Source organism: Chironomus tepperi, unplaced genomic scaffold (assembly GCF_022539635.2).
Source record: "Chironomus tepperi strain 1889 unplaced genomic scaffold, CSIRO-AGI_Ctep_v1 contig_364, whole genome shotgun sequence".
NCBI classification, from domain to species: domain Eukaryota; kingdom Metazoa; phylum Arthropoda; class Insecta; order Diptera; family Chironomidae; genus Chironomus; species Chironomus tepperi.
In genome coordinates, this window is record NW_027226486.1 from 576,660 (window position 1) to 590,921 (window position 14,262).

General features: G+C 32.3%; 1 protein-coding gene across 1 annotated transcript in view; it reads right to left on the reverse strand.

The window, feature by feature from the left end:
- Cad86C (Cadherin 86C) overlaps window positions 1-12,622 on the reverse strand; it is a 217,620-nt gene extending 204,998 nt beyond the window's left edge. The window contains exon 1 of the mRNA XM_070646587.1: window positions 11,782-12,622. The gene's annotated coding sequence lies outside the window, so the exon portion shown is untranslated. The remainder of the gene's footprint in view (window positions 1-11,781) is intronic.
- Window positions 12,623-14,262: the final 1,640 nt, after the last annotated feature.

Here is a 14,262-nt window from a genome sequence, read left to right on the forward strand (position 1 = left end):
CCTTGTCATTCTAGTGTGTCTTGTCATTCTAATGTGTCTTGTCATTCTAATGTGTCTTGTCATTCTAGTGTGCCTTGTCATTCTAGTGTGTCTTGTCATTCTAGTGTGTCTTGTCATTCTAGTGTGTCTTGTCATTCTAGTGTGTCTTGTCATTCTAGTGTGTCTTGTCATTCTAGTGTGTCACGTCATTCTAGTGTGTTTTGTCATTCTAGTGTGTTCCGTCATCCTAGTGTATCGCGTCATCGTAATGTGTCGCGTCATCCTAGTGCTTTACGACATCCTATTGCCCCACATCACACAGCTTACCCACCACTGAACAACCATAAAACATACAGACAACAACAAAATACTTAAATGAGCTATAAACTGCTGTTTACCAGCAATCAAGTTTATCAGTTACATTGTGTTGCATTTTATCATGCATGAAAAAAAAAATATTTTTAACATTTTATGTGAATTAAATATGGTGAAATGCAAGCCAATTTGATGTGGTTGGAAATGGAATAGAAATGGAAAAAAGCATAAGGAGGAAAGAGAATGGGGAATGGCTTTACATTTCGATGATATGGCAGATTTATGGGGATACTTTGGATTATCAGCTACCGTGCTGAACGGTTAATGAACTTTTGGATGTCAATTGGGGGCTTTGGAGGAAAGATTGAGGATTTAATGGATTGCCGACAATATTTGAGGTGATTAATGGTTTGGAAAGGATTTCTTAGGATTTGAACTCATTAAGCTGTTCTGTCAAGTCGAGAGAAAGGCATCTGTGGATGAAAAGATAGGCAAATGACCGGATATCTCTAATTTGAGGTCGTGGGTTCAATTCCTATCAAAAATCGATCTTTCAGTAATTATGTAGAGTCTAATAACTCTAACAGCTTCCTAACGTGTCTCTAAGCTTCTCAACCTCAATATATTCCAGATTACCACATCCAATTCCCATCCAAAAATGTCAAAAAATAGAAATTATTCACCATAAACAATCCACAATCTCCACCATATCCAATCTATTTCTCTTAATTACTGTTAAGTCGACAATTTATGATAACGCAAAGAAGTTAAATCACACAATTTATTGCTCTACATTCCCACTTCATATATTTCAAATAGAATTCCATTCAATTCCATATTGATATTGACTCTACATATATGTAGCCTGTTGATATATCCCCCTGTATTTCATACAAAATATCAAATTCTTACGAGAACTGCTCATAAAACCTACTGCACACCTCAATTGAGTAGCTCGAAAATAAATCCAGCTGTATATAGTCATTTAAAGACACAAACTCGAATATGAAGAAATAGAGGCAAAGAAAAAAAAATTTAAATCGCCATTTGCAGTTGCCCGTGTGCGCTGCTTTGAGACGACCTTCACAAGGCAAACTGAATATTTTTCTCATTTAATACAGCAAATGTGTATCCAGTTGTGCTCGCAATATTTACAAGAGAATGTAAATTTTAAAAAAGTGTGAAGAAGATGAAAAATGACAATTTTGGCATAAATGCTCATCAATTCATCACACAAAACAGAAACAGATCTCCGAGTGGGCTAAGATGCTTTCGATGAATAATAGAAATCAGTATATGAAAACTAAGGCGAGGCTTGTAAGACTAATTGCCAACAATATTGGCAATTTAAATGAAAACTCGTTAAAAAATATGCCAATAAAGGCATAGTGTCAGGAGGGAAGCTTAATGTGATGCTGATGAGTGAAGATTGGCAAGTCTTGATTAGAAAAAATTTCACACATTTTGAGTTACTTCCTTTCTCTTCAGTGATTTGTTTTTGATCGACATTTTATGGTAAATGAGATATACACAAAAAAAAAAACTGAAATCTTCATCCGCACATTTTGTCGATTCCGATGCGAGAGGCATCATTGTTGCATAAATTATCATAAAAAATGTGATTTAGTGTACGTGAGTGATTTCTAGTATGAATGATGTTGTGGATTGTAAGGAGTTTTATGAATAATTTCACCTATGCTGACTCACGCATTGTTATTTTGTCCATAGGACACTCGGATGACACATGCTGGAAAGATGGTCGAGAATCTAGCTTTTAATCGACTTGACTCTGGTGTAAGGCTAGATTTCATCAAATCTGACCTGGGATTGGAGTTAAATTGGCCTATGGCCTGATTTAGGATTTTTAAGTCATGTGCTCTTTGAGGCAGTCAAGCGGACATGTGGAAGAGCCACCACCGCACCAATTGCAGTCACTTGATGTATTCTATCACCCAGTTCGATTAGCTAGATTAGAAGCATTCAAAATAGCTCCAAGTGCTCAAGTTAACCCAACCTGGTTATAATTATACCCGAGTAGCACACATTGGCTAATCGATTCGACCCTAGGCTGACTAGTCACTATCGTATGGTGCCAGATTCAAATCGAATCCAACATAAAATCAGAGTCACGACAACCAAGAGTCAAAATTGTGATCGATTCCTCAATTTATGCTATTCAAGCATACTGTCCACTTTGCTGCTGCACTGTTTCAATCGACATCATTCACAAACAAACCCCCACATCACAATTTATGTCTGTTTATAAAAATTTTTGCTACTAAAAATTCATCTGGACATTAATCAGTCATCGGACATTTATCATCTCGGAGCAAAACATTCCATAATTGAAAAAAAGAGTCACAAAAAAAAAAAATAAAACGGCAAGCAGACATGCAACGATTTTTCGAACTTATAATAAGTGGCGACAACATTTTTTTGTCTCGAGACGTGCTTCATATCTCGAGAGTCTTTAACGCTTTTTTTTTTTTCGAGCTACTCATTGTTTATTCAGCTTATTAGTCTCACAATTATTACTGTAGTGCATTCTTGTCGAGATTAGTGCAAGGCCTTCATGAGCCTTGGGGTAGGCAAAAATAGTAAGCTTAAATTGTGTATGTCGGTGCCGTTTTTTTTTTTTTTGTAGCTGTTCCACATTCTCAGAAAATATTTTTGAAAGCAGTTGAAGATTTTTATTTTTATTAAAATCTAATTTACTGCTTTTTGTGAAGGTGGCAATAAAAATTGATTGTGAATGGGATATGGCTTCATTGATGATTTCATGGAAATGTGCAGTAATGATGTCAAATTTAGGGGTTTTTATTTCCTGTCATGTGGATTTTTTATGGGGATTTAAATTGGAGTTTGGGATGATGTGACAAGTGGATAGTAGCTGGAAATGTTGGGAATTTAACGGTTGTTTCTTATTGCTGGATCTGTATTTTTTGTGTTTCTGTTTGTAGCTTGTAAGATAGAGCTTTTAGCAGGGTCCAGGTTCAATATTAATGATTTGAAATATGAAATGAAAGGTCAATGAGTAGTCTCCTTCGGATTTAGAGGATTCCAAGCTCCTTGAAAGGTGCATGAGCCTTTTTGGACTTCTTGAGTCCGAAATCTCAAGATTCTGCTAACTTTTGATGATTTTATGAAGATATTGGACATTAGTGTAGTCTACATTATGCTTTCCCGAAATCCCGGTCCCGAAACTTTTCCGGGACCGGGACGGGATCGGGACGGGACCGGGAAATCCCGGGATTTCCCGAAAAAAAATATGTGCTAAAAAGTACAATATTTTAATGTTTTTTCAGTGTTTTTAAGCTTATTATGTATTGGCAAAAATTTAATGTTGGATTTAAATTTTTAGAACTCTTAAACCTGACTTGTTTTAAATGATTTTAAAATAAAATAACACTAAAAAGTTCTGAGTTTAACTATCATATTCACTGTATATATGATTATGAAGAATCAAATCTTAGTTATGAGAAATAATCTCTAATATTTGTAATCAATTTAAAAAGAATTGAACCTTTCAATTTTTGTAAAACCTCAAATTAGCTGGAACTCAATAGATTTATTTAAAAAAGTTTGTTTAAATTGGGTTTATAATATTTGCCACTGCATTTCAGAACAAAAGTCAAAAGACCATAATTAATTTTAAATTTTTAACTCAAAAACATTCAAAATACGAATTTATAGCTCCACATTTCTAGTGTTTTTTGTTAAAATTATATAATATATTTTGATTTTAAATTTTTTTTTACAAATTGAAAGGCTTTTATTTTTATTCTTTTTATTTTTTTAAGAGTTTATAAGAATTTTTTTAAAACCTGGTCCCGCGGGACCAGTCCCGAAAGATTTTCGGGACTCGGGACGGGACCGGGACGGGACAGTCCCGGGATTTCCCGGTCCCGGTCCCGGTATCGAGAAAGCATAGTCTACATTGAGGAGAAACTGTCAATTCGAGAGTAAGACCTCTGTAGCCGAAGGGTCAGGCAACAGATCGGATATTTGGACCATCTTTTTGTGCCAGGACGTTGGTTCGATCAGAAATTGATCTTTCAATCATTTCTTAGAGCTTTGTCAATATTAGCAATGCTTCTTATGAACCACACGACATTACAGTACTACATGGCAGAATCATATCCCAAATTTTATCAAATTCAAAGCAATTCAGCCTTTCCACCCACACCTGCCTGACCCCTAATCACTATCATCATTAACACAAAATAGATATCCAAAAATTCTCAAGTTACATGAAAGTAAAATTAACAAGAAATCAGCAACAAAAATCCAAAATTCAACCCAGTGACTGTACAGCCTGACATTTATGTAATCATCAAATGTCTCATTTTATGTCTTTTACTACTTAGTAATTCAACTTATGCTTCAATTTCGAAGAACTGTTGACTTTTTCGCGAAAATATTCACTGATTCATTAACACATGCTTTGTGTCGTGTACTCCTTGAAAATTAACAAAACAGTTTCATTTCCTCTTCATAAGCTGACTATGGCTGTATATTGAATCTATTTTTTCTATAAATAAATGTTATTTTTTTCCATATTAAAAATGTGATTGGAATGCAATAATAATTTTATCGACTTCTTTTTATACCTTTTTTTTCATCGACATCAACTAGGCAATCATCCAGTATGTAAATTGACTGCTTTACTTCTTATTTTTTCATTTTGTGTGACAAAAAAATAAACTGAATTTAATGAGCAAAGCAACTGACCGGCTGCTAATCTGCCACTCAATTTCGCGTGGGCTTTTTCCACTTTGCTGCTTACTTCCATCATCCCGAAAGCCTCACTTGTGTCTTATTCAAGGGCTGTAAACTCGTTAAAGTTTCTAATTAAAATTTCCTTTCATTTTTTTTATTTTTATTTTAAATTATTTAATTTACTCGAAGTTCAATGAATTTTTTTATTCATTTTTATGGATGTCCTATGGAGACCTTCACAAAATAATAATATATAAAAAAAACTTACTGATTCAATTTATTCATTGAATTAATTTGAATTTCATGCTGAATGGTCTCTTTTATTCTCTTTTGTGTCATTTTCTTCTCGACTTTGTTTTTTTGTAACTCGGTGCCCTTTAAACATGCAGAAATTCAAATTTTATGGATGTGATTTTTTTAGGGGTTATTGGTATTGGGGATATATCGGGAATGTTGAAGAATATTGAAGAAAAAACTTAATTATTGCTGTTCAGACCTTAAGATTAACTTGGATCAATTGTGGAACAATAGAAACTAGGATTGATGGACGAGCAGGTCAGCAACTTTGGACGAACTTTAAAGTACAGCCGAAAACTGTAGAAATTTAAAATGAACGAATTGCAGGTCAAACTAAGCTAATAGAAGATAGGTACCTGTTGGACCTGTCCTGTCTGAACCTGTACCTAACTCTGTCTGAATCAGTGTCTGACTCTGTCTGAACCCGTATCTGACGCTGTCTGAACCTTGATCATGACATTCTAGATTTGAAACAATTTTCTAGATCCTTAATCATCATATATGAGTATAATAAGACGGCATTAGTCAGTATCAACCATTCCTAGCAGACAGTGAGCAGATTCATCTGAATAAGCATGCGAATGAGTATAGTCAATCAATATAATTGAGCATGATCCTTGTCTGCTCAGGTATCTTAATAAATAATCAATATGTTCACTCCATAGAGCATCCAATCCCTCTAAAAACCACAAACCATTCCCATAAGAACCCCCAAAAAAAGAACCACAAGAAGATGCACATCAAAAAAGGGCAAGAAGGAGAACCAAACAAAAAAAAGGCAAAAGAAATTTGCATTCACAGCATTGCATGAGATGAGAGAATAAGGAAGAGACAAATTATTAACAGCACAGTGGCCGAAAAAGCCAAAAAAAAATTCAAATGCGCAAAAAAACAAAAGGAAATCCTTTTGCGAGAAATGTATAAATGCAAACATAGCCATTAACTAATTTGTTAATGTTTGGCGTAAAATGAGACTTTTTGCTGCATCTTTTTTGGAACTGAAATATTTCTCGATTTTCTTATTTCATTTTGTTGCGGATCTGCATAAGGTATAAGAAGAAGGAATGAAGATGGATGAGAGAAATAGCCTAAAATCCATGATATAGTTTACGGACATTGGATGAAACAAAACGGACAGCAAAAGAAGAAGTAATTTGCCTTTTTTTTATTGTCTTGAGGTTCTTTTCGGACCGCTTATCCTCATTTCAAATGCATCGCGTTTTTTCCATGCCTTGAAATTATATGTATAGCTTTAGATTTGAAGAAATCTCAAGGTTGATGGGAATAAACAATATTTTTTATCATACTACGTATAATCTAATGGATGTGGATTGCATCGTATAATTTTATGTACGAATCGAATAGAAATTGCAGTTTTAGATATGCAGAAATATATTTTTTTCAAGATAGACTGAGGGTTTTAGCATTGGATATGATATTAAAGTTGTAATTTTATGATTTCTGACTTGGAATCTTTTTTCATTTTCTTTAAAGATCATTTTGATGATATTTTTAATTATGTTTCATGTATAATTGCTGTATTATTGATGGGATTTGATCTTAAGAAGCTTAAAGAAGCATGTGCAGTTATTTAAGGACCAATTTTGTCGTTTTGTAGGATTGCCTTATGGGGATTATACTCACTACATCAAATTAATTGCAGATTGCAGTAAAATTGGATTATATCATGATGAGAGGCAGGCTGGGTGGCAGACAAGAAGCAGGTGCATTTAGTTTGTTATGGAGAAGCTTGATATTCATCTCAATACAATGATAAGTTATAAAATTAACGGATTGAGTTATTTCACTTAATTTACTAGCCGTTATGATCAGTTGTGGTCCATGACCCTCAAAATATTCCCTGAAAATGGCTCTATTGCTTTCTAGTGTTCTCAAATTGTTATTCCTCAACAGGCAAAGAGCTTGCTCCCCTAAAAAATTCTAGATGAGCTTGTACATGAGCGTTGCTCTCAGCTTATTCTGGTCTTAAGAACACGTCCATTGCCTGCTGAGAATTGACAGTAATTCAGATAATGTCAGTATGCATCGATTCGCTCAAAACAAAGGCATTGCTCTTTGATATTGCACATTCATGATTTTTTCAAAATTAAAAGAACAACACCGCTACTAGTTAAAATCTTATTAACTACAACTCATGCATATAATCCCACAAACATTCACCTTATGACACTCCAAACACATTTCCCTACATCTTCCACCACAACCAGGTCACTTGTAAGACAATAAAACAATATCTTTATTACAGAAAGAAATTAGCGTCATCCTGCATGAAAAGAAGGTAACTGTTTCCCATGCATACCATCAATTTTGTGTCAATTATTCAAATAAGCCAAATGTGCTGTACAGCTCAAAATATTTTTAATGAACACACACTTAATTGACAATTATTCAACATTTTATGACTGTTAAAAATGTAATCATCTCCAATTTTCACAGAAAATTACGCAAATTCCCATGAATTTCGACCCAATAAAATGTAGATTTGTGCGGGAAATTAATGAAAAAGTCAAAAAATAGCGAAAGCACATCCAAAATAAAAAAAAGTCGCAAATGAATGTGGTCTAATTTGTAATTCACATCTGTTCTTAAGCGGTTTATGTCGATTTGGGACAATTTAACCGTCAATGATGGAATTAGTGCAGCCTGAATTTCACATAACTTGTATCATTTAGCGATTATTAGCGGATGATTTGCATAACAGTGGCATCGTTATGGTCTGCGACTTACATCGCATGTACATATGAGGTACACAAATATGTGTATCTATCTGCCCGAAAAAATAATAATAATATACACGAGTGGGTGTCCTTGGAGCAATGTCTCAAAAAGGAAAGTCGTTCGTTTGCGCGCTCTGCTTTTTTTGTGCCAAAAAGAATAAGCAAAAAGGCATTTTTAATGGATATTTTTTCTTCTTTGTCGCTCTTTTCTCTACCCGATGTCCGTCTGTGTCCGCGCGCTCTGATATTATATTGTTATTGGAATGCACAATCTTTTTAGCGTGAACGACATGTCTCTATGGCTATTTTTAGTCGACCACAATATCGCCTCGCGGGCAATATTTTATTATTATGAAATCGAGCGAGAGGTATTTATATTTAATGTATGGATATATATTTTTTTTGGGATTGGAGAGATAGTTTTGTTATGGCTGGGGAGATTGGATTGTCTGGAGGTTTGTTTGGAATAATGGAAATTTTATAGAAATAATAATAATATTGGGTCAGATTCATAAAGTTTAATAGTTTATTGTCAAGCAGATTTGTTTTCTGGATAACATAATGTTTGCAGATTTGAAATTGGGAAGCTATAAATTGGCAACTAACTGCAGCAGATGGTTATATGACGTAAAGTAGCTCTGCAGACCTCAAAAATTGACTTTAGTCCACTTTTTCGTTAGAAATTATGTTGAACTAAAAGAAAATTCATATTTTCGAAACAAAGGAACTGTAGTTGGACCCGAACCCATGTCCTACGATCTCAATCACATGTTCCTATCATAGAACTATCGAGGGTTATTCGATGCAACTCAATTGACTCTTAATTTCTGTTTGGTTCACAATTTTTATCTTTCCTAGCTTCCAAAGCTCTATAACGACTCAGATTCCGCTTAGCATAATCGACATCTAGCTTTGGGAGCTAGCCCAATTGAAAATTGTCAATTAGATCAACATTGAGGATGAATTGAGGACATTTTGGATTCCTAACAGCAAAATTATTTCAAAAAATGATGAAAATCACAATGTAGCAACCAAAAGACATGAATATGTCCCCAGAATCCTCATCAAAGTCCACATCACCTTATTTTTATTGCATCATAAGCATAAATTTGCTAAAAAAGCTGTTTCTTTTATTTTCCATTTTGTTTCTCATTATCAATTGAAATAAAAATAATAAAAAAAAGAGTCGTCAAAAATAAAATAAAAAGAAGGAATTGCAATAATGAATATAATAACGATTGCCTGAAGCTGAATGAGGTGTTAAAAACATTTTCTTTTTTTTGCAAAAAAAAGTACAGCCAAATGGCATTTAAAAAGAGATTTTATGAAATATGTGATAATATTTTCATTCAATAATCAATGAAAAGATAAAGCTTTAACTTTTAATTATCGATTGTACAATTTTTTAAGGTTTTTTGACACATGAACGTGTGAATGGTTTGCTGCAAAGGATTTACGTGTGACTTTATTCATTGAATTTCACATGTTTTTGGCTCATTAAATATTGCATTGCTATTTTTTGTGAGGATTAATGTTGAATATTTTAAGTGTCTTGCTAGGTCTTGTTTGTCCGTTATTTTATTATATACTTTGCGCTGCCATTAGGAGTCATTTTGTGTCTAATTGGGAATTTTTATGAATATTTTTTAGTGCCAATTATTGTAATTGCTTTCTTTTAGTTGAAATTAAATGGCACTAAATGTCTTAAGATTATTGATTGTTTTAAAGCATAATATTACATATTTTAGAATTTAAGGAGGGGTTCGGTCCCCATAAGTACTTCCCTTAAGCCTTAAAATGGTGAAATTCATTGTTAGATCCATTTACAGCAATCTAGAGCTCAATTTGAATTTAATTTGAAGTCAAATTGACAAAATCCAAGTCAATTCCAAACCCTGAAGCTGTGCATACCTCACTGCCTCTTCTGCATCAAATCGTTCCTCCAATTTAGCAATCTCAGAAAATGACCAATAAAATGCTTAAATTACAACACGAAAACATTCTAAATGTGCAGCAGCAGCCAAATGAGAGCAATTTAAGTGATAATGACTTGATTCCAATTTCAAATACACCAAGGTGTCATTTCATCCACAAAATGCATAATTTTGATCATTTTAGACTGGTTTGAAGCTGTTTTATAATTTTTATGGTTATACACCCTTAATTATGCTTAAATAACCTTGGCATATCCAATTTTGAATTATTTTTTATCAATCTACTGCACAAAAATTCCATAACTTCTAACAAGTACCATAAATGACCCTTATTCACAACTTAAGTATCCTAAAAAAAAATTATGAATTATTCACGTACGCCTGTACATGTATCACAAATTATCCATATTTGAGTATATGCACTGAATAGATAATTAACATTATTTAATATTCAGTATTCCTTAATAAACTACGAATTCCGTCTAAATTTGACCGGAGCAATAAATGCATAATTTTTTTTTGCAATCTATAATGAATATTAATGATCTTGAATTATTGCTAATGTTAATGTACTTTAACTTTTTCGTGCTGTGCAAGAGAAAATTTTCATGCAGAACAGAATTTAAGTGTATTAAATGGGATGGTATTGACCTTGAGGAGGAATTGCGTGTTTAATGCATTTTTTGGGTGATAAATTGAGAAGATTTGGGAATATTTTTTGGAATTTTGAATTATTGGGTAGGAAGATGGCATGATGTGGATGAAGCATGCTAATGTTCTGACTGATCAACCAGAATCCTTAAATAAGTTTCTTAGCCAAATTCATGATATTTAATGAAATTTGACTTATTACTTTCGAATAGCACAAATTGACTAATTCATCAAGTATCCAGTCCATGTCTGGAGTGACTCTGACTTAGTCAGTGATTAGACTGCGAGTCACACCAGCGTAGTGACAGATTTTGGATTAATTAACCGACTTGTGCAATTCAGCCGTGATTCAGACTTGATCACAGGGTAGACTGAGCGTTACACCGGGATGGTACCAAAATTCGGATATATTAACTGACTTGTACTATCCTGTTCGAATTCAGTTTGAATTTTGGATTTATTAGCCGACTTATAGTATTCGGATGTGAATCTAGCTTGGCCAGAAGACAGAAAGAGAGTCACATCATCTTAGTGCCGGATTTTTTATCGATTCATCGACTTAAATTGTTCGGACGTGACTTTAGTTTGGTCAGAGAGCCAAATGAATGTCATGCTTGTCTAATAAAGGATTTTGGATCGATTAAATGACTTTTGGTACTTGGAACTGTAAGAATATTCCAATTTAGAGTTACAATTCCAACAAAAAGAACTGCAAACTGACTGTCTTGCTGGTTATGACACTAAATATATACAAATTCTCAATCTGCACAGTACTGCACATCTGAAACATCCAGCAAACTCACAAATTTCCCTGATCATCTACAGATTAACACAGCCCTCAACAAAACATGACCAAAATTAAATTTAAGCATCCAAAAATTCAATCATCAAAATTCAATCAAATTCCCTGAGAACAATTCAAGCTTCCCATAAAACTCTCATCATACATGCCTTAAAATTTCCCTGAACATGCACACAAGACGCAAAAATTTCATTAAATAATGAACAAAGAATAATAATTTTTATGGTCTCGCAAGGAATCAAAATATTGTAAAGGAAGAAGCAAGCAAAAAAAAAAGGCAGCAAATTGAAAATGCCCTGTACAGCAAGGAATGAAATTCAGATGCATCAAGAAACAATTTACTTACCTTAATAGCTTTTTCGGTATTTTTTTCTTCCTTACTTTTTTATTTTGTTATCGATTAATACAACTTTTTTGTTACTTCTCTCGTGGCCTCTGTACACCTTTTTATTGTTCCTTCTTTTATAGGTTCCAAAAAAAAATTAAAAGTTTTTTCTTATGCTGTATTAAAAATTCTTCAACGTTCCGTTCAGTCTGATTGAATTTCGATAAATTTTATTTTTTTTTATGTATTCCTTCTTTTGTTTTTTATTCGTGCATTTAAGTCTTTTAGTTCCTTTTTGAAGGTCTTCTTCTCTTTCTTTATTCTACACACAGAATCTCTTGCTTCTTATAAAGGAAACATTTGAAATGGAAATTATTTTTTATTGATTAATAAAATTTATATATAATTTCATTCAAGATTCTTGACAATCGATAGGATGGAGAAGATTTGTCGGTGGAGACAACAAGCACTAGAAACTCTTTTTTATTTTGATTAATTGTTCACTAAATTTATGTTAACATTGATTTGTAATTAATCACACATTTGAATAATATTTTGGATGTGGTGATGTTTTGATTGGGTTTTGAAGGGGGTGATGGGTGGTGTGATGGATGGACACTTGACACTTTTTTGGAATTTGATTTGCAATTTTTCACAATTTTTTAAGAGTTTTTTTGAATATTTTAGAATTTTTTGAATTTTTGAACTATTTGCAAATTTTCAAAGCTTATTCAAAGTTTTTTAAGATCTTCAGAATTTTTTTGGAATTTATTTTTGAATTGTTGAATTTTTTTGAATTTTTGAATTTTTTTTTTTGAATTTTCAAAATTTTTTTCAAACTTTTTCACAGTTTTGCAAAACTTTTTCAGAATATATGTGAACTTTTTACAATTTTTTTTCCAATTTTCTTACAACTTTTTGAACTTTTTAAGAATTTTTCAACTTTTTTGAATTTTTGCAACTTTTTGAATTTGTCAAAACTTTTTTGCAATTTTTCACAATTTTTTCAATTTTTCACAGAATTTTCAACTTTGTTTAGAATTTTTAAAACCCTTTTTAAAATTAATTAAAATTTCTTCAAATTTTTTACAATTTTTCAATTCACTTTTAAAAATTTCTAAGCACACTTTGATGTAAAATTCACATAATCTTGAATTAAATTCACAAAATCCTCAATTTACAATGTTAAAAATCTCAATTCCAGCCCAGGGCAGTAATTCGAACTCAGTTTAGACTAATTTTGTAGTCCAAAAATTATCACACTTTCAAAAAAAAAATTTGATTTTTCTTTCTTTTATGTCGGAATTTAGAGCGGTAGCAGTCAATCTTTTGTACATGAAGCACACAAGTTAATTGCACAATTTCACTTTTACTTCATCAACACTCAATCATATCCATATATCCACATATGTTTGCACATAAATTTTCTTTCTACACTTGAATGGAACTTAATTGGTCTCTCATTTATTATTTTTATAAGAATTTTCACTTTTTATTTTGAGAATATTTATTCAATTAACACGTTTTTATTTTGTGTGTGCCTTAATTGACTCTATATGAAAAATTCAAGAGAGATTCTTAATTGAGAAATAAACAAATACACAGGCAGACACACAAGAATTGAGTTTGTTAATTTAACATGCATTTGCCACTATCGGAGGCGCTCGACTGTAAGCCTTACAATACAATTGACATGCGAGAAATGGCTGAATGTCACATACATGCGTTGGCGTTGTCTTAACTCCTTTAATGAACAACAACAAGTCTGTTCTGGTTGAATCTTTAATCGCTGTTTATTTATTTTTTGCTTTGTGGCTTTTTTTGCATTAAAAATGATTTTTTTGACAACTTTTTTTTTTTTTTGAACCACAAAAATTTATTATCTTTGCTTATTTTTGAATTTTTCACTCAGAAAACCACAAAAGTTAATAAACTTTAGAAATTTAATTTTTTAAAAATTTTAAGTTAAAATTCACTTTTTTATGTCAAAATAAATTTTTGGATTTTTTAAAATTTTTTCAAATTTTTCAATTTTAAAAAATATTTTTTTCACTTTTTTGTACAAAAGTTTTGAATTTTTTAGACAATTTTAAATTTTTTTTGACAATTTTTGAACTTTTTGACAATTTTCAAATTTTTTAAAATTTCACTTTTTTTAAATCCTTTAAAATTCTGTTAAATCCTCAATATTATCCATTAGTTCTATTTCCAATATCCACAAAATCGCGGAATAAAAAACATCCGCGAATCCACAAAAAATAATCGCGACCGAAATAAAAAAAATTGTACGTCCGCAGCCTTTGCCGGTTGAACAGCTTATAGCAGCAACATACACAAAACTTCTTTTTCCTCTCACTCAATCTCTTTTACTTTATTTCTTCATGTCTGATCAAGTTTCTCAATTCTCTCAATCTAACTCTCTTGCCTTACTATCATCTCTGTTATTGATGCATTTACTATTTTCTTGTCTCATTTAAAGCCTCAAATTGGAATCAATGGATT